Source organism: Amphiprion ocellaris, chromosome 8 (genome assembly GCF_022539595.1).
Source record: "Amphiprion ocellaris isolate individual 3 ecotype Okinawa chromosome 8, ASM2253959v1, whole genome shotgun sequence".
NCBI classification, from domain to species: Eukaryota; Metazoa; Chordata; class Actinopteri; family Pomacentridae; genus Amphiprion; species Amphiprion ocellaris.
Genome location: NC_072773.1, coordinates 17,474,051 through 17,494,235, shown reverse-complemented (window position 1 = coordinate 17,494,235; position 20,185 = coordinate 17,474,051). Strand labels below are relative to the sequence as shown.

The 20,185-nt window shown below is 39.6% G+C and overlaps 1 protein-coding gene across 3 annotated transcripts in view; it reads right to left on the bottom strand.

Annotated features, from left to right (window-relative positions):
* LOC111583762 (IQ motif and SEC7 domain-containing protein 1-like) overlaps positions 1-20,185 on the bottom strand; it is a 205,546-nt gene that overhangs the window by 139,058 nt on the left and 46,303 nt on the right. The gene's annotated exons all lie outside the window — the stretch shown is intronic.

The window sequence follows — 20,185 nt, the reverse complement described above, 5'->3', positions numbered from 1 at the left end:
CACTATAAGCAACAGCTTAGCACACAGTATTAATAGCAGCATTAGCAAACAAGTAAGGCTAGTGGTGTTAAAGCAAAAAGCATACTTAACCCTCCGAACCACAAAATCCGCTGGCAGTTTTAAAAGTATCTTTAAAAGAAAACAAGATTGTCCTAAATTTACACAACTAATCAGAAAGAAAACGTAAAAAGCAAAAGAATCGTCGGATTTCAACGCTCCTTAAACTAATTGCATGTGACGGTTCCACTGGAAGTCCATCTTAACATAAAATTGTATTATAGCATCAAATCCAGGCAATCTGTGAAAAACTTTAAATCTGAGCTCCTCTGCACAACCGTGAAGCCATGACTGACTCAGCAACAACAGTCACGTGTCAAAAAGACTTGGAGCAGACTTTTCACAGCTAAACTGCTGACTGTGTAGGAGAGGACATGAGAGACTGAGAGGAAAATTTAACATACGTAATAATCAAAAACAAATGCAGCATGGCTCAAAAACTGTATACAGAGGAGCAAGTTGTTGAAAGATACATTCAGCATGGTGAAATATCTTCCTAGAGCTGATGTAAAACACGCAGAGTTTGTAGTTAAATATCTACAGTATAGAGAGTCACCGTCTTTTCACTGTTAAATAATCAAGGAAATTCAACTTGATGTCAATATTTTTATGATTTTTGGTATCACAATTTTGTCATACTGATTAAATGACATTTTGCAGCTCTCGTTATTTCTAGCCATGGGTGTTCTGTTTCCATAGAGGTGAGGTACTTTAGAATGCAGATAAAAAAAAGCCCATAGTGAGCAAAAAAAGCGCCAGAGGCAAATAAACATCGAAAAACTGCTTGGGGTTCAGAGGGTTAAATGTATCGGCATTAGCTTAGCACACAATAAATGACAGCAGCATAGCATTAGCACACAGCTAAAAGTCTTAGCTTATACCTTAACATGTTAGCATTACCATAGCACACTGTATAAATGGCAGCATACGGCAGTTAGTATAAAGTCTTCACTACCAGCATACAACATTAACATACAATCACAGGTGTTAGCTTAGCAGTTAAAAGACACAATGTACCAGCTTTTGGTTAGCACACAATCAATCTCGGCCGTTAGCGCTAGCAGTTAGCATCACAGCGGTACATGTATAGTGTACAGTGAGTCAGGAGAGGGAGGATGATGCACAGATAAAGATAGTTCACTGTATTTTCAGAGGGACAGATGACGCTTCCCGCTTGCTAACCAGTGTTGCTAGTTAGCTGTTCACATCAAATGCAGCTTGTGGTTGACTAAGGTTTGAATATTTTGCCGATGATCTCACCAGGGAAAGGTTTAATGGTTGTGGAAAATTTGCCATGACCTTTGCCAGGTCACTGGTAAATATGAATTTACTGGAATACGGAGAAAGACAGAATCTGTCCAGCATCTCTCTCAAAGAGAAGAACAAGAGTGACAGCTTTTTAACGGCATGGTAGTGAACACAAAACTCCTTTTCAAGTAGCTCGTTCTGAATATTCCGACAAATGTAACCTGAAATTCTTCTTGATCAAATCAGAAACTGTAAATTTGCAGTCATATTTGACAGAGCAGCTTCCTCAGACTGAAAGCCCATTCCTCACAAAGCCTTTTTTCACTCTACTTGTGTCCCAATACTAAAGCACTGGTCACCTCAGGCCTGAAAATACATCATTTTGTTTAAGTAACTAATTACGTAATTGACTATAAATAGATTATCAAAACATAAATAAATGATAACCTACAAGGTCCTAGCTGAGTTTGTTTTCACACTGGTACAAGGACGCAGTCACAGTCGACCTCGCAGCTAAAAGATGGTCGCTCTAACCGCTCGCTGAACTCTGCCGTCAAATTACTGAATCCATCATGGAGGTGCTGGGAGAAGAGTCAGACGTGGCATTCATGTCTCCTTGATAGGCCTTGCTGCTGTAATAGAAGGTTGTGATTTGCTGTTGAAGTGCATTTCTATTTTGTGACACTATGAGAAGTGAAGTGCCAGCGGTTAAAGAGATGTGGAGGATGTTTTCTATACTATAAAAAATAAAAGTACACCATGTACTATATCAAGTCTGCTTTCCTACTATCATACCTTCACTATAAAAAAAAAACTGTACTGTATCTTCACATTAAGGCTGTCAGTTTCTACTTAAATTTCTAAATACACCAACACACTACACAGCTAATGTTCTGTCAGCTCAATACCCTGGCTTACCCCTATTTTAAAATGAAAAAAATGGGAATTTTCAGTGTCTAATGGTAAATCTGCAGCATAAATATTTTAAAAATCCTTATTGGCAACTCATCAGCCAGACTTTGCCCTGTAACTAAAAAAATATAGAATTTTCTTTTAATTCATGATTCACCTACTGCAAAAAAAAAAAAAAAAATAACTAAACATTTTTTGTTTGTATTACATCTACAGCAATAAAGAATGATATTTTCTGTTGGTTCAGGCTGTACCTACAGTGATAGTCTTTTGGGGGGTAAACTTTTCTGTGATATAGCTTTCAGATTTCTGTAAAAATACTGAACTGTGTATATACATTTTCATCTCTAAATAGTTTGCTAATTCATTACATTTTCTCTTTTCACTATAAACATAAACCAAGACAAGACAACAATTACATGAAATCATAATAATGCAATTCAAAAAAGTTTAAAAATAAAACAGGAATACCTTATACAAGAAAGTATTAAATATTCAATCTTCTATGCATCGCACTCCAGCACAAGCTGCACATTACTGCTTTACTGATGCCTCTTTATGTTACATGTAAGCTACTATTGGGGTCTTTGTTGAAACCAGAACAAACTGGTGAGCCTTGTTAAATGGATGTTTTTGGGATAGCTTAAGAACAGTGAGCATATTACTTCACATTTATCACATATCACCTGATCTAAATTACGAGCATCTGGTGTGTATTTACGTAGCAGCGTTATATCCATATGGGATCCAAAATGTATCAGCAGCTTTCTGCCCTCCTCCTGTAGTGAGTCTTCTACGTAGCAAACATTATATAGTGAGTGAGTGAACATGTGGACTATTCAAACACAGCGTAACTCTTTACTAACCTTTCTACAAGCAAGCGTTAAGGTTATCACCCCGAAGGTTGGGAAAAATGTAACTAAAATTTAGCAGTTGTCCGTCCCTTTTTAAAATATTATATTGGCACCATATACAAAGATCCCAGTGCAGCATGCTGTAGATCTCCCTCAGTTGCTGCATGCACGCATCACCAAGCCGAGACCTTAAGCCTCACATTTCATCCCACTCATGATGTGACAGTTTGCTGGTCTGCTGCACACTGACTGTCACTCTGTATGGCTGCAGGCACGATGTACGCTGTGACACAGTGCCGCATCTACAGTGTAAATCCAGGCTGATATACACACTCTGCTGAATGTAATGTCCTGTTGACCCTGTGAGATGTCAGAGTGTCTCTGCACTGAAGCCTTTTAAATTTAATCTACACGGTGGATAAAATGATTGTGATGTCAGTCTTCTGCTCAGGTTGTGTTCACATGGTTTTTTGGATGCTGGCATTATTTCTGGGTCACTAAAAGTGAAACATTTGTGATTCCTAGAAGGCGAAACAGGAAATCGGAACACTTCTAGCTCTTCTAAACTCTTCCCTCCTCACAGGTCCAGTCCTGTAGTACAGGACAGGGATGTCTGATTTTACACTTGAAATGAAAGAACAATGCTAAGGGTAAAAACATAATAATAAATGATGACTTTTCTTATGTTTACAGTTGCTGTTTGCTTTTTTTTGCACTACAGAAGTACTTAAGGGTAAAGATTATGATTGGAGTTAAAATACCCTAACCACAAAGCTCTCTACGAGTCCCACCTCAAGAATAGCCCCCACAAAATGTAAGTAATTTCATAGCCATTTTACATAATATGATTTGTGCTGGACCAAAGTAGCTACTGCATTTGTGGGCTACTTGAGACAAAACGTTGTAGCATTTAGGTGAACTTTTTTTTTTTATAAGTTCATTTTAATACAGGCCTGGGAAATAAAACAGTGACAGTGTACTGTTGATAGACACCTGATCAATAGCAATAACAAAATTGTCCGATACAATGTTTGATAGTTCAATTTAACTGTATCAGATCTAAACTACCATAAAAACATTTTACAGGAACACAAAGCTCTGCTTAGGGATGTTAGTGATTAATGGTTAAATAATAATTGTTGTCAGAAATGCATGTCAAAAAATATTGTACATTAGCTGTAGTATCTGGTTAGGCCAATAGGGGGAGCATCTTAGTGGTGTAATTATTACTGGTAACGTAGTGTTTTACATAGACAGTCTTTTGGACTACTGGCAGTTCCATGTTGGCAAGCAGAGAGCATTGTGTGGGCTAGCTAGCAATGGGCACCATGACAGAAACTTCTGTGACAATATCATGGATTCCGACCAGCACTCAGGCAATGTAGACAAGCTGGAGTCTACTAGAACAGTGTCTCTATAAACAAGTGGCTTGCACAATCAAGCCACTTTTGCTTTGCGGTTCAAAAACAACAATGATCCTGCAGTGCAGGTCAGCCGCTCTGAACTTCAATCTCAGCATAATGCAATGGCTTCGTCCCACTCATCACTCGTGCACCTCAGTGTTTTGCCTGCTGTTTTTATTTAATGTAAATCAAGGTGAGATCATTCCTTTATTCTTATTCATTTGTATTTATGTTGGTAGATGTATTAATCTGAGGGTTTCTCATTATTACTCCACCAAGGAATGTGGCAGAGCTATGTGGCGATCAGTGTCTGTTTGTCCGTCTGTCTGTTAGCAACATTACTCAAAAACAGGCAAACAGATTTGGATGAAATTTTCAGGGAAGGTCAAACATGACACAAGGGCCAAGTCATTAGATTTTGGCAGTGATGCAGCTTATAGTCTGGATCCATGGATTTCTTAAAGATTTCTGTGTTGCAAGATAGTGGCATGCCATCACTGTAACTATGGCAACAAGTGAACACTACGTCAGCTGCCTGCTGACGATTACATGATTGCAATCCTACTACAAATCCACCACTGCGGACTTATCTGTCGGAAATCATACAAGGAACAATTGATTAAATTGTGGGGGTGTTTCTGAGTCCTAGGAATTCCTGCCGCCTGCTACATACAGTATTTAGGTCATGCGATTCGGTATCCGTACATAACGTACACATGTGTAACACATGCTTGTGGTCAGCACAAAGTAATTTTTTATTAAAGATTTCATCCATCAGAAATGATACTATGACTGAGCAGACTTGGAGTACTATGCTCTCTGAGTGCTTTTCTTGTTGTGTTAATGTTATTATTATTATCTGTGTACCTTGATAAATAGGTTTAAGTGGTTACATTCAAATGAAACCTTTTTTGTTGTAACCTTTATTAAAAATATGTAATTAAAAATAAATATTTGCCAATTGGTGAAAAACTTTCAGTGCATAAATTTAGTGACATTTATATCCCATTTTTGTTGATATTTCCTGGATGTATATATACGTAATTCGTAGTAATACAATTAATCAGCTGATGTGAGTTGGAAGCAAACAAATGACAGAAAATTGAAAAATAATGCCCTTATATTTTTTTTTGCCAAAATTGATGAATGCTGCTAATGCTGCATTAATGCAAACACATAACTTCACAAAAACACTTGCACTGCCACAATCCACTGTGGCAGCGATCTCACTTGTAGGATCTAACCACAGCGAACACTTAAGTAAATGAATTGAGGATTTTTTTTTCAGAGAACTAAATTCAGTGCTTTCTCAGACTTTTCTCTCATCCCACTCCATCCCCCTTTTTCCTCTCCTCCTCCTCGCGCTCTCCCTATCCAGGCAGCAGTGCTATTAGTATGGAGTAAGTGAGCTGCTGCCACTGCAGAGCTGGCTGGAACCATTCATTACCATACTGCTACCACACTGCAGAGGGCGAGAGACGAGCACTGCAGAATGGGACAGAGGTCAGTCTGCTATCATCACTTATTGTATGATCAATAATCCATACATCACTGTCAGATTTAAGCACTACCTCAGTCTAATTTGTCCAAACGAATGGCATCATGCTGGAAGCAATTGGTCATCTCATTAATACTGCTCACGCTTCTTGAAAATATTATTCATTCTGCCCAATCTTGGTGATACTCCAGAAAAGAGGGGATGTTTGACTTTATGTTTGCCAGTAGACGGCGCTCAAAAGACAGTAAGCAAATCAAAAACTGATCGCATTTGAGACATTGTAATGGACGAGCGACTTTTCCTGTTTGATGGAGCTAGCAGTACTTGTCTGCTTTGAGTCTTTGAGCTAGGCTACACACATCTTGGAACTGTCTTTGTTTATATCAACAGAAAAAAGGTGTTTTCTAGGCAGGACTTCCCTCTCCCCAGCAATGTTTTCCAGTTGGGGTTTGCCAAAGTGCTCAGTGTTCAGATATGTAACACCCCAGCAAGCCCTTAGGACCTTAGCTAGCACAAAGGAGCAGTGACACTCCAAATGTCTGAGCTTCTCTCTAAGGTTCAGTGTAGCCACTCTACAGGGTGAACTCATCTAATTTTTTCTGCCACTACCAAGAGCTCATGACCATATGTGAGGGTTGGAACATAGGTCGACTGCTAAATCGAGAGTTTTGCCTTTCGGCCCATCTTCCCCTTCATCATGACGGTCCAGTACAACGCCCACATTTGCGCTATCGCTGCACCAATCAATCTGTATCAACTCATTCTCCATTGTACCATCACTCGTGAACAAGATCGTGAGATACCTAAACTCCTGTGCTTGGGGCAGCAACTCACCCCCAACCCAGAGAACGCAATCCAACATTTTTCGACAGAGAATCATGTCCTCAGTACCAGAACATCCTGAAAGTCACAGCCTGATTAAGTCAACAGAATTATGTCGACTCTGAGGCTTCCAAACCGGACACCGTCCTCACTCCAACAATGCCTTGAAATCCTGTTTGTCAACCCTGATGGTGTTCAACACCCAGTGGAAAAAATGCCTGACTTTGTGCCAAGAATTCTAACAAATTTTCAACAGATAGGGATGCAAATTTTAAACACCTTCCTTAACAGTTCTAAATAGTGGACTCTGCCATTTGCTGATAAAACATCTTTCACGACTGACACCTAATGTTTGGCACAAAACTGATGTGAAGATTTGAAGAACAAATAAAAGTAAATGAAACTGAAGCAAATGAACTGCAGTCTTTAACAGTAAATAACCTGTAACATTATCTACTCCAGTGGTTTGATATCAGAACAATCCTGATAGCTGATTTACATTAAATAGCAAAAGACTATAGAGAACAACATGGACTCACAGGTACCTTTTCACATGGGGATAAAGTGAATAATGGTATAAATATAGTTTAATGATATCATAACCTTAGATACAACCGGTACTGAGCATAGTCCTTCATTTTCTGTACAAGGATATAACCAAAATATATATATATATATATATATATAGATAGATGGATAGATGGATGGATGGATGGATGGATGGATGGATAGATAGATGGACGGACGGACGGACGGACGGACGGACGGACGGACAGACAGACAGACAGACAGACAGATAGATGATAGATGGATGGATGGATGGATGGATGGATGGATGGATGGATGGATGGATGGATGGATGGATGGATGGATGGATGGATGGATGGATGGATAGATAGATAGATAGATAGATAGATAGATAGATAGATAGATAGATAGATAGATAGATAGATAGACAGATAGATAGATAGCAGAGGCAATGTGCGGCTTTAACAGCTGTTATGTAAGCTACAAAATCTGACTAATGCTCAGAGTGTGTGATTTCAAAATGTCAAAGGGCTTATGTAAGCAGGACCCTCAGAGTGTGTGAGTGAGTTTGTGCGTATGTGAGTGTGTTAAATTGAGACACATAAGGTGACCAATGATCCAGAAACACAGTATGCCTGGACACTACTACTGTGCATGGGGTTTACTCACACTGGCACTCTTAACCAGATTACAGATTACAAACGTCTTCAACAGTTAAATTCAATGTAAAGAAAAAGTATGGTGACATTGTGTATTTTAACAAAACTGCTGCCACTTATGAATTCACTGGGCAGTTTAAAGTGTCATTTTTAAATGCACAGCATAGTCTGATAGGCCATAAACATCTGTGAAAGTCAGAAAAAAACATCATGAGTCAGTAGCAGGTATTCTCAGATGGAGTCATCACTGTTGGTTCTTTTCAGGAAGCAAGAAGTTCACAGTTTATGTGGTTAATGTTGTTAAAGGGTGTATGGTAATTCAAACCATGACACAATGAATGCTGACACAGGCGCATCAACAATAGAGGACACGTATCTCTGGCAGATATACTTTTTAGGTAAATAAAGTACAAATCCAAGAAGCATATAGGTATAATAATCTCTAATACTATAATAGCCGTATGCCTGTATTACATATGATCTGCTGCCGACTGCATTTGTCACTTCAACAATCCTTTGTAACATTCATGCACTCTGATTTTGGCTTGCATTTAGAGCAACATAGTCAGACTAAACTGCAACACATCGGCGCTCAGTAAAGATCAGATTTTAACCAGCTAGTTAAGTCAACGCTAATCTACAGTATTAAACTATGGATCAGGTTTGGCTCCCTTGTGTCTGGATGTTGGCATCTACATGTGAAACAAGTTGCTCATAAACAACAATTAATTACTAACAACTAATGGCTGTGGCTCAGATGGTAGAGCGGCTTGTCCGCAAGGTTAGCGGTTCATTTCCCAGCCCCTCCACATGCCCAAGCGTCCTTGGGCAAGACACTGAACCCTAAGTTGCTCTGTCGCCATTGGTGTGCAAATGTGAAACACTGTAAAGTGCTTTGAGTACCAATAAGGCAGAAAGGCACTATATAAGTGTATCATATAAACAGAATTATAACCAACTTAGAAGCAATAAACACATGAGCTTCAAAGTTTATGAGTGAGTGTTGCTTTGTAAATACTGCAAGTATCCTCCAACACTCCTATTTTTCTTACAGCTGAGTGCATTATATGGACTATAAAGGTCATTTAAAAGATTTCCTTTTTACCGTCAAGTAACACTAGTTCTAAGGTATATATGTTCAAATAAATTATGTAGAAAAAATAAACAGTGAAATAACATAGCATGTACCTTTGAGGGTAAATGTTTCTTCAATTTAACCCTCGAATCAAAGCTTTGTAATGTTTACATGAAAAGTTATGAAGTATTAAATAGTGGTTTGTGAAATTAGGTGTTAAAACTGCAAGACAGCTGCTCTAGAAAGTAACTACACTGTAGAGAACATAGATTAAAACTAAGGGAGTATAAAATAGTTGTTCTTTTCCATAACTTTTTATTGTAGAGTCAAAATGAAATTATGGGGAATGTGAAGACAAGGTCAAAAGAGAAAGAGAGAGAGGGAGGGTTACATAGTGAACGCACCTCAGTCTACCTTGGTTGGTAACCTCCGGTATTAGTGTGACGTCTGGCTGTGGAAGCTGCTGCATGTCTCTCTCTCACACACACACACACACACACCTACACACACACCTACACACACACCTACACACACACCTACACACACACACACACACACACACACACACACACACACACACACACACACACACACACACACACACACACACACACACACACACACACACACACACACACACACACACACACACACACACACACACACACACACACACACACACACACACACACACACACACACACACACACAGGCAGTCATGTTTCTAGCACTTTACATTGACTTGCTTTCCTTTCCTGGAGACTCACCTTAAACCAAATCTTCACACTAAACGACGTTTTTTTTTTTTTTTTTTGCCTTCCCCGTAATAGTGTCACAATAATAAGTAATACACACACACACACTCTCTCTCTCTGTCCTTGACCTTCTCATTACTCACACTGCCTCTCCGTCGTCTTGTCGTCATCGATCACTCACAGTCCTCCTTTCCTCTCGCCTTCCTTTTCTTTCATTCTTTTTCTGAACAGTAAAGTCTGACGTCACATCTGAATGACATTTTCAAACTGTAATTTCCTTAATGCGCCCCTGTGGCCCAGTCAGTGACCTGATCTCACCTCCTATGAGTCACATTTATTTGTGACTATTTTGCACTAAACGTGTATTTGGAGCAAAACTAACTCTTGAAAAGAAATTTATATCCATCTGAGATCATTTTAAGTGTGAGATGTGTAACTTAAAGAGGTGCTGCACACTTTTGCATGTTTTTGAGCTGTAGACCTAACGGTATGACTGCACAGTGATGAAACACATTAACGCTGGTGTCAATACTGAGATTTCTGCCAAACTGGCAGCTGGTATTTTGAGGGTTTAAAATGGGTCAACATGCCATCTACGGATTATAATCATCCAGAACTTTGCAAAACCAATGGTGACAAAGATTCAATCATTTTGGGACTTATTTACATAATTTGTTATCATCATTATCATTAAGTCACCAAAATTGCACCATTTGTCTGACAGAACCTGCAAAAGCAGGGAGAACCAACAGATTTTAAATTTTCTAATGGTCCTTGAGCTTCTAATGTGTTTGCATTCCAGTTCAGTAAAGTAGCCAAACCTAATCTTAAAAATGTGGTTTTACATGAAAATTTTCTTCAACCAAAGAGAAGATCATTTGCACTAACCAGATGCTGTAAAAAACAAACAAAATCTGTGCTCCTCAGGGAAATAATAAAACCATTATGTGCTCAGCTGTGGCCAACAGTCACGTGGCAAAAACTTAGGGAGTATTTGACTGAATTGGGCTAAACTGGAGGGTGTGTTTACACTGAGCACTTAAGAGTCTGGAAGCAAATTAAAAATGCAGGTAGTAAATTATCCATAGTGCCCGATTCCTTGTTTGCCAGAATTTCAAAGCAAAGATAGCACGACCCTCGGAGACACAACAGACACTTTCATTTAGACTATGGTTACATTCGCCCTAAGATGTGTTTAATGTACAACAATACAATATATTTAGTCATCTGTATGTAAATGAGATACAGTTTACCAAAACTGGATGAAAATGTAGATGCAGAAAGACTAAGTGGACTTGTCCCTTCTTTACCCATCATGCCTCCTGCCTGTCCTCAGTTCAGCCCTGCCAGTCTGGCTCTGTCAGATTACAGTCCGCTCTAATCTGATTACAATCTCATTTCAATCCCATTAGTTCATCTGACGGCCGCCTGTCGCTGAGTCACCGCCACATGTCAAACAGCCTGTCATAACACATCACACACACAGGATAATACACACAAACAGCGCTGTCACTACATCTGTGCGTTCATTTCAAATCTCTCAGTTTTTCACTGTAGAACCTCACACACCTCCAGTTACTTGTAGACAGGTGCGTAGGAGAAAATATCAACAGGTAAGTGAAGACAGAACTCCCACATACTCTACTTTTTCCCAGCAATAAACTCTTTTCAGAGCTCTTCAGGAAAAAGTTTGTGGAGAGCTTCATTCTTGAGAGACTTTTGGATGAAATTTACAAGAACTTTGGCCTCAGGCTCATTCTAAACAGTTCAACTGTATTTAAGGAATCTAAAAAGGAGAATGAATGTGTTATAATTTAGCATATCCTGAGTTCGAATTATGACTAGTCAGACCTAAACTGTGGACATCTGGAACTGGAATCACAACTAGTTAGAATTAGGTGCAAATATCCACAATAAATCTGTAATACATCTTGAAACTCCTTAATTGCATTAGGCCTAAAAATGTCCCAAAATAACAGAGGATAATAATTACAGTGGCCTTCTGTTGTAGTAAAAGGTGTAAAAATGAATTTCAAGTGCAAGCAATGGCTTCATGTAGAGGGAAATCAGTGCAATTTAAACTTTAAAAATATGTTTTAACATAAATTTAATCGATATGTTAAGTTCACAAGAATCAATATTAGACTGTCTCAAACTTGTAATGCTGCCATCCTGACCAGGTCTCTATTGAAATATAGGCTGCTGACTAAAATAAATTAAAATTGAATATCCAATACAAAACCTGAAAAACGACATATATCACAAGTATTTCTCTGCTCGAATAATGTAACAAGCAGTGTGTCCAAATGTGTGGCCAGTTCACAGCCTGTGATAAGTGTGAAAGACATCCTGACAAGCTCACCGGAAGAGGAAACATGTGACATTAAGCGACATCAATTAATCAAATAATGGTCCAATCAGATGTGGTTACTTGTCAACTCTGTCGGAGGACCATATATGAAACAGACAGAAGCGCAGGAAGCAGCAGAGTTGGACTCATCTCTGAACTAATCATGCACGACTTCCAGTTTCATTGGGGAAAACAACCAAAACTATGCTTGAAATCATGATATTAATGACAAAAAAATAAAAAATCTGCTCTCTTCATCACAACCAAGAAGCCGTTAGTGGCTCAGCTACAATGAAGAGACAGGTGAGAAAAATTCAGGGACTTTTTGGCTGAACTGCAGGCTGTGTTTATACAGAGCAGATAGGATACACGGTTGATTAATCTTTCGATTATTTTGTTGATTAGTTGTTTGGTCTATAAATCGTCAGAAGATTGTAAAAAGTCTTGATCAGTGTCTCCCGAAGCCACAAGCCAACAACTGTCAGCGAGGAGGAAAGAAAACAGAAATATTCACATTTTATATTCTGATCCTAAAGAAATTTCTAGCTGTTTTTGCTCCACATTTTTCCTCACTATGTGGCTCATTTTTCACTGCAATACAAAGTCCTGCACCTCCATGGAAACAGCACAATCATGAATAGAAGTAGACAGAACCTTAGTAGAGGGAGCTCTTCTTCAGTATAACAAAGTTACAATGGCATGAAAAAAGGAACAATAACAAAAAACAAAAAGTTTCTTTGATCATATATTTCACAAAAATTGAAAATACCTGGAATCAGCATGTACAATATTTAAATGTCCACAGACTTTAGCAATACTGGTAAATAAATGGTGACTCTACATTGAGTAAATTGTTTTCTATTTATATTTTTAATGTGTTTTCATACTTGTCTCCTATCTGCATTGTGTAAACATTGTCTGCAGTTTGCAAAGTCTGCAGGTGAAAAGTCCCTGAATGTTTGACATGTGACTGTTGCTTGCAGATGAGTCACTAATGGCTTCACGGTTGTGCTAAGGTGTATGATTTTTTAAATGTTTTTTTTTTATCCAGAATCTGATTAAAATAAACAATTTATTTTTGGCAAACTTTAAAATGAGACATGTAGTGTCATGGATTAAATATCATTTTAAGCTTAGATTCGGTAAAGTTTCCAGATAAAACTAAAAGCCACACGAATACTTCAAAGACTGTTGGAAAGTTGGAAATCTAGCAATTCTCTTTGTTTATACAGTTTCAAAATAGTTGATGATCAGTTTAATAGCTGACAATAATAAAGTGTTGCAGCTGTAGTTTGTGATCAGGCAAAAAGAAACACTGATATATGACTGAGTGTAAATGGAATTGTTTCAAATCTCATCTGGACCTATCTGGCATGAGACAGCTGATATGATACGTGGAAGTGTGGCCTCAGAATAACTGAACTGTGAGTCTAATTGGACCAATACTGAGGATGAAACGAGCTCTGCAGCCTGTGAAAGACACTAAAAGATTCCGCATTGTTCTACCCGTTTCTTTCTCTTGACATTTCATAGTTTCTCACTGTATGTCAAGGTTTAAAAAGACACTTTGGTGACCTGCTGATTTAATGAATCTGTGCAGGTTGCAGCACTGTCTCAACAGTGACCCTCCGAATGTCATGAACTTGAATCCTCAGTCTGCAGAATCAGGATCAGATACAGACACAGACAGAATAAAAAGATCAGCACAAAGAGGCGAAGAGTGAGAGATGCTGCATTTCAGACTTAGCAGCTCGAGAAAGGAGGCCATGCCAACAGTGTTGTTAAGGGCAACCGTTGCAAATGAAGAAACATGTTGTCACGGTAACAAGGACTGTGCGCATGTAAGTGTGTATGTGGGTTTTAAATAGATCCTCCACTGCTGCTGCTGCTCACAGTCGATATACTGTTTCCAATAGGTTACATCTGGAAAGTTTCCACACAAACACACATATGCACACACACTTCAAACACTTTATTGATTTATATTTATTTTCTGGGCAATTACACTAACTGTAACCATGACCACTGCTTGCCTAACCTTAACGTGAAGGTAGCTTTAACCTAACTTGAAGTCGAGGTCTCCCTAAAATGCATTACTATAGAAACTCACTCATTCCTACAATTGACTGTGCAAACTCATTTATGTCCGTGCAACATAAATAATACAAACACGACACAGTACATCTATCTGCTATGCATAGTGTAAAGTGAAAGCACATACGCTGTGGCTGTGGCTTCTTCACTATTCTCTGTATAGTGGATACTCAGCAGTGCATTCAGATTTCAGACATTAATCATACTTCTTCACTCTCTTCACTCTTCTGTCCCGCGATGCTCAGGTTTGCATATTTCCAGGCTATTTCAAATAGGGGTTAGGGATTGGCTGATTATCGGCCTAGCTGATTATTGGGCCAATAATTACCATTTCTTTGATGATTGGTATCATTATTTTTATTGACCAATTATCGCAAAATTAATTAAATGCGCCACTTTGCCTCTGATGCTCTTTCTCTCTGCAGTCATTCTGTGGTGTCAAGCAATGTCCCGCCCACATTGCTATATGACTGGTTGCATGTCACGAATCACAGCCAATCACTGAAAGATATTATTATTTGCACAGAGAGACAGAGAGCACATTTGCAGAGCAGAGCAGCTTCTGTGAATCAGAAAGGTGTCTCGGTGTAATAAACACCAATCTTACACAAACATGCTCAGTTTCCCTGTTACACAGAAAAGACCCCAATAATTCACTTTGTCAGAGTGACTGGACCTTATTTTGCTGATGATGCTGGGCAAACGCTATCAGTAACAGACTTGCTGTGCCTCTTAGCCTGTAGCTAATGCTATCTAGCTAAAGTCAGATTAGCTTCAACTCTCGGCTCAAATTGACATGCCTTTCTGGCAGAATAACTGAAAAAGAAGCACAGTCCTCGCCACAAATCAGGTAATTGGCTACTTTCACAGTAATAGCTAACGACCAAGTTAGGAGGCAGTCACAGATTACCCTGAAACAGAGTCTCGAGAACAATAGCAGATAATGCTTTAAGACAACGACGTTAGCCTGCTATAAAAGTGATAGAACAGTGACAGACTATGAAAACAGAGAAGAACAGACATAACTGCAGGAGACAAACTTCAATCTCAATCAATTTCGCTCACAGTAAACAGAGGAGAGCATCCTAGCATCATGTCATGGTCTCATCATCACTTCTAAATCTGTTGCACATACTCAGCTATAGTAATCAGTGTTAATGAAGTAATCTAGTTATGAATGCCAGGTTCCCTACGATCACAGGCTGTTAATATATAACATTTAATATATATCAGCCTGGGCTGCACAGTGGTGTAGTGGTTAGCACTTTCGCCTTGCAGCGAGAAGATCCCTGGTTCGCATCCCGGCTTTCCCGGGATCTTTCTGCATGGAGTTTGCATGTTCTCCCTGTGCATGCGTGGGTTTTCTCCGGGTACTCCGGCTTCCTCCCACAGTCCAAAAATATGCTGAGGTTAATTGATCATTCTAAATTGCCCGTAGGTGTGAATGTGAGAGTGATTGTTTGTCTCTGTATGTAGCCCTGCGACAGACTGGTGACCTGTCTAGGGTGTCCCCTGCCTTCACCTGAGTCAGCTGGGATAGACTCCAGCCAGCCTCCAGCCAGCCAGCCAGCCAGCCAGCCAGCCAGCCAGCCAGCCAGCCAGCCAGCCAGCCAGCCAGCCAGCCAGCCAGCCAGCCAGCCAGCCAGCCAGCCAGCCCCCCCGCGACCCTAGTGAGGATTAAGCGGTGTATAGATAATGGATGGATGGATATATCAGCCTTTCTTGATTAACCATAATCAATATCGCTCCTAGAAAACGTAATGGTTGATCCCCTGTACGTATGCCTCATTTCTAAGACTGGGGTCATGGCAGATAAAGGGAATTTCTGATAGATATTGGCTTCATTGAGCATGAAGCTAAGTCTGATCTTTTCTTATATCCGTTGGGTTGTCATACACACATGAGCTAAGACCGGAGGCCATTAAGCGACACAAAAGTCTCTGTCATAGTGGCACATTACAAATTCAACCCCAATAATGTTTTCTGCTTGCCAATATGGTACTGTAGTCCGAATGATGGCCTCCTCAGGTGACAATAGTATTAAACATCAAAAAGCTCAACCTGCATGCAGAATGCAGAGAATACAGACTTTTGCCGTGTTTTAAAACTTATGGAGTCAAAGTACACCCTGCTCTCTCCACAATACATTTCAGATAGTGCCTCATTGGAGCTTACATAACATTAACGAATGGCTTTGGTTGCAGAAATGCATTTTTTTCTGAATGCATTGCAAAGCAATGTAATTGTCAAGCAAATGTGCTGGATTGATTTTTTTGTTTCACTGGTTGTCTTTCTGTTCTGTGTTGCCCCTGTTCTGTATTGTAGTCAGTTTTTATAATATAGTGACTGAAAATCAAGTTGGCATTCATAGCTCATCCTTTGGCTCTATAACTGCTTAAGTGCACTTCTGTCATTTCGATGTGAAAAAAATTGTGAATTTTGAATTTCCACCTGTTGCTTATCTCAAAGAACCTACCCCTATAATTGGCATAATGGCAGGAGATGGAGATGAGCATTTGTTTGCTTTTTTCCCAGCTTTCTCAAAATTAGTTTAAAACTTGCCCATCACTTGGATGGAAACCTGACATGAACATGAAGAGACCCCACAGGGTTAAAAGTTGGATTTTGATGACTGCATACAGCTAATATGCCATTAAAGGCTGACATGGACTGGGCATTTTTCTTTTATTCCTGTGACATTTTTTCACACTGTGGCCTCATTTTCACTGCAAAATTAATTCCTGCACCTCTACGAAAACAGCACAATCATTTCTAAAAGCAGAGAGAACTCAAAAATGTTATTTGTGCAGTATGACACATTTAAAATGGCATAAATCATAAGAAAATAAAACATTAAAATTGAATGTCTTTGACTTGGAAAACCCTAGAATAAACATTTAAAACATTTTCAAAGTGTCCACAGGCATTACCAGTACTATGAAACACTCCGTACAACAGATATTTTAATAAGTACATTTCTAATTTGTTTCCATACTTGTCTGATATGAGCTCTGTGTAAACACTGGATGCAAATCCCTGAATATTTGTCAACTGACAGTCACAGCTGAGACACTAATGGTTTCACAGTTGCATCAAGGAGCACAGTTTTTTTTTTTTGTTTGTTTTTTTGTGATGAACAGAATCTGGTGCACTTTTTATTTTAGATTTTATTTTTAAATGAAACACGTACAAAAAAGTGATTTTGAAGAAATAGCACAATGTTATGCTGAGATTTAATTACATTTTCAGATGAAGCAGCAGGTCAAAGATAAATATTTGATGATTCTATATGTTTTGACATTTTCCTGTTTTGATAAATATTCTAATTTTGGCAATTTTTAAAAGATAACATGCCTTTAAAAATGGCTGGCAGGTTATGGAGCTCAAAGGACTAACTAAAATAAACACAGCAGCTTCATCGCTCTATAACCCAGTGAGCTGTAAGTGTTTCAATACTGTGGTAAACTTCACAGGCAACTTTTTGCAACTGTATGCACGAGACACCCCCAACAGCAAATATCCAGGGTCAAATGGCCGCTTTATTGTAGGCCTTTGTGTCCTACAATAAAAATAACAAGTCTCCACAAATTGGTCTTCCTCTCTGTCTCTGTCTTTGCTGTTGTGCACCTCTACAGTAACCTCACCTCCTAACTTTTGTCTACACTGCCTGTGCTAGCACCTGGCTCTGCATACAAACACACAGAGTCGCACCCCAGGGTGTTGTCCTGCAGCTTGGCTCTGAGAGGTAATTCATCACCTCTCTATTCATATCAGCTAGCCTACTTTCCCCTGCAGGACACACACACACACACACCCACCCACCCACACACACACACGATGGCAAACAGATGACCGAACGCTAACAAACACACACAGGGCAGGCAGCTGATATTTAAGTACAGTGCAGCTTCATTCAACAAGCCTGCGGCACTCAGTGTTGCTGCAGCCCCACACACGCACGCACGCACACACGCACGCACACACGCACGCACGCACGCACACACACACACACACACACAGACATCAAGCTGCAACTGCTGCTATTGCACTCTGAGCAGATAGCAGATACTGTAGCTCACTTTCACCACCAACTCCTGCCACCTCTGCCCTTCCCCAGGGTTCCTATTGCGCAATAAAGGGTCACTTCACCCGAATTATATTAAACAGCTGACCCCAGTTACCCCTTGTAGTGAGCAATCAAATCTATATATAAAGTACAAGGGGTTCTCGGTTTACGACGTTCTCAACCTACGGTGTTTCGTCGTTACGTCGGAACTGGTTACGTGGAACTAGGTGGCGAGTGGAGCGGATGAATAAAATTGAGTTGTAGTAGCTTATTGATTAGTGGCAGTTTTCCTGCAGACATGACATCTGAGGAAATAGCAGTGTTTTTTGTGAGCAGCACATACCTGTACTAGAGTTTCTGCCCTCAGCCAGTTCAGAATTAAGTGTCATATAATGTGCCAATTAACCAGGTGTGTGCGTGCACCTGCCATCCCTGACAAATGAAACTGATTCTCATCCCAATTCTTATCCTGTCAGGGAAATGTATCATCTTTAAAACACCTTACAGGCCTAATTCAATAATTAATGAGTCCAGAAATCATGAGAATTTCTCTCATTTTTTTACAGCAGCGCACACAATTCACACCACCTCTGTTCACCTGCAAGAGATGTTTCACTTGGCGGCCAGTTTCTCGGCACGATAACTTCAATGCCTTGTTGTTGGTGTACAGTTTCACGTAAATCACGGGGATGAAAAATAAATAGCTATGAGTCAGGGAACTATGTTTCTGTAAGACACATTAAGTGCTAATTGATGTAGGAAACACTCTGCCACTGAGAGACTGTTTCAGATGATCAAAAGATTGTTAAAATGCTGACATTTTCCAGGTTTTAATGTCTACAAAAGCAACACATTCAAGACATTTCTCTTCCCAGCAATATTTTCCAGTTCTTCTTGGGTGACCCCACAACGCTCCCAACCAAAATGAGATATGAAATTCTTCCAGCAAGTTCTGGGTCTACTCCAGGGTCTCCTCATGGTTTGACATGAAGAGACCCCATAGAACCACTTCATCTGCAAAAAGCAGAGGTGCGACTCTGAGGTTCCCAAAACTTGACACCCTTCTAAGCCTAGCTGCACCTTGAGATTCTGTCCATTAATCTCACAATCCATTTTGACAGATCGGTTGTTGCAATGGCCCTGGGACTCTATTCTCTACCAGTAATCTCCACAGGGTTCCCAGACTGTAAGGCTTCTTCAAGTTTACAGGTAACCCATCTTGCATTAAAACCAACTGTTAAAGATTGAATATGCAACCTCTGAATATTCATAAAATGCATGAACATTAAGATGAACACTCAGATAACACATCCAGTCCTGACTCACCCCGCTCTCAGCCCTGTCACATTGTTCATCCTCCTGACTTTGTACCTGATCACATCTCCACTGTGTTATTGCTTACTATAGTTATTACATCTGGTGATACATATGTCACTCACTTTGTAGTGTCTACATCATCTATACACAACACATTACTGCTCCTCTTTCATTCCTGTGACCTGAAGGGTCAAAGAAACAGTGAGAGGGACTCCGGTCCACCTCAACCACTTTTACTGATGGATGTTGTTTTATACCGTGTGGCTGTGGTCTACCTGACAACATGACAGATTTATTGTCTTTTTTATTGTCAATTATTTGGTTGCCTTTAATAAATGGGAAAAAAACAAGACAATGACGAGGACCGACAATTGATTCTTGTATTGCCTGTTGTGTATCAAAGTGAATGACAGAAAGAGACTAGTGTGTCAGAATACTTTCCTCGTATGACAACAAAGACCTTGTGCACACAACATGGCGAAGTGAAACATGTAATCGGTTCCCGCTGCAAAAAGGTGTGGGGCATTTTAGGACGGACCAAACCCTT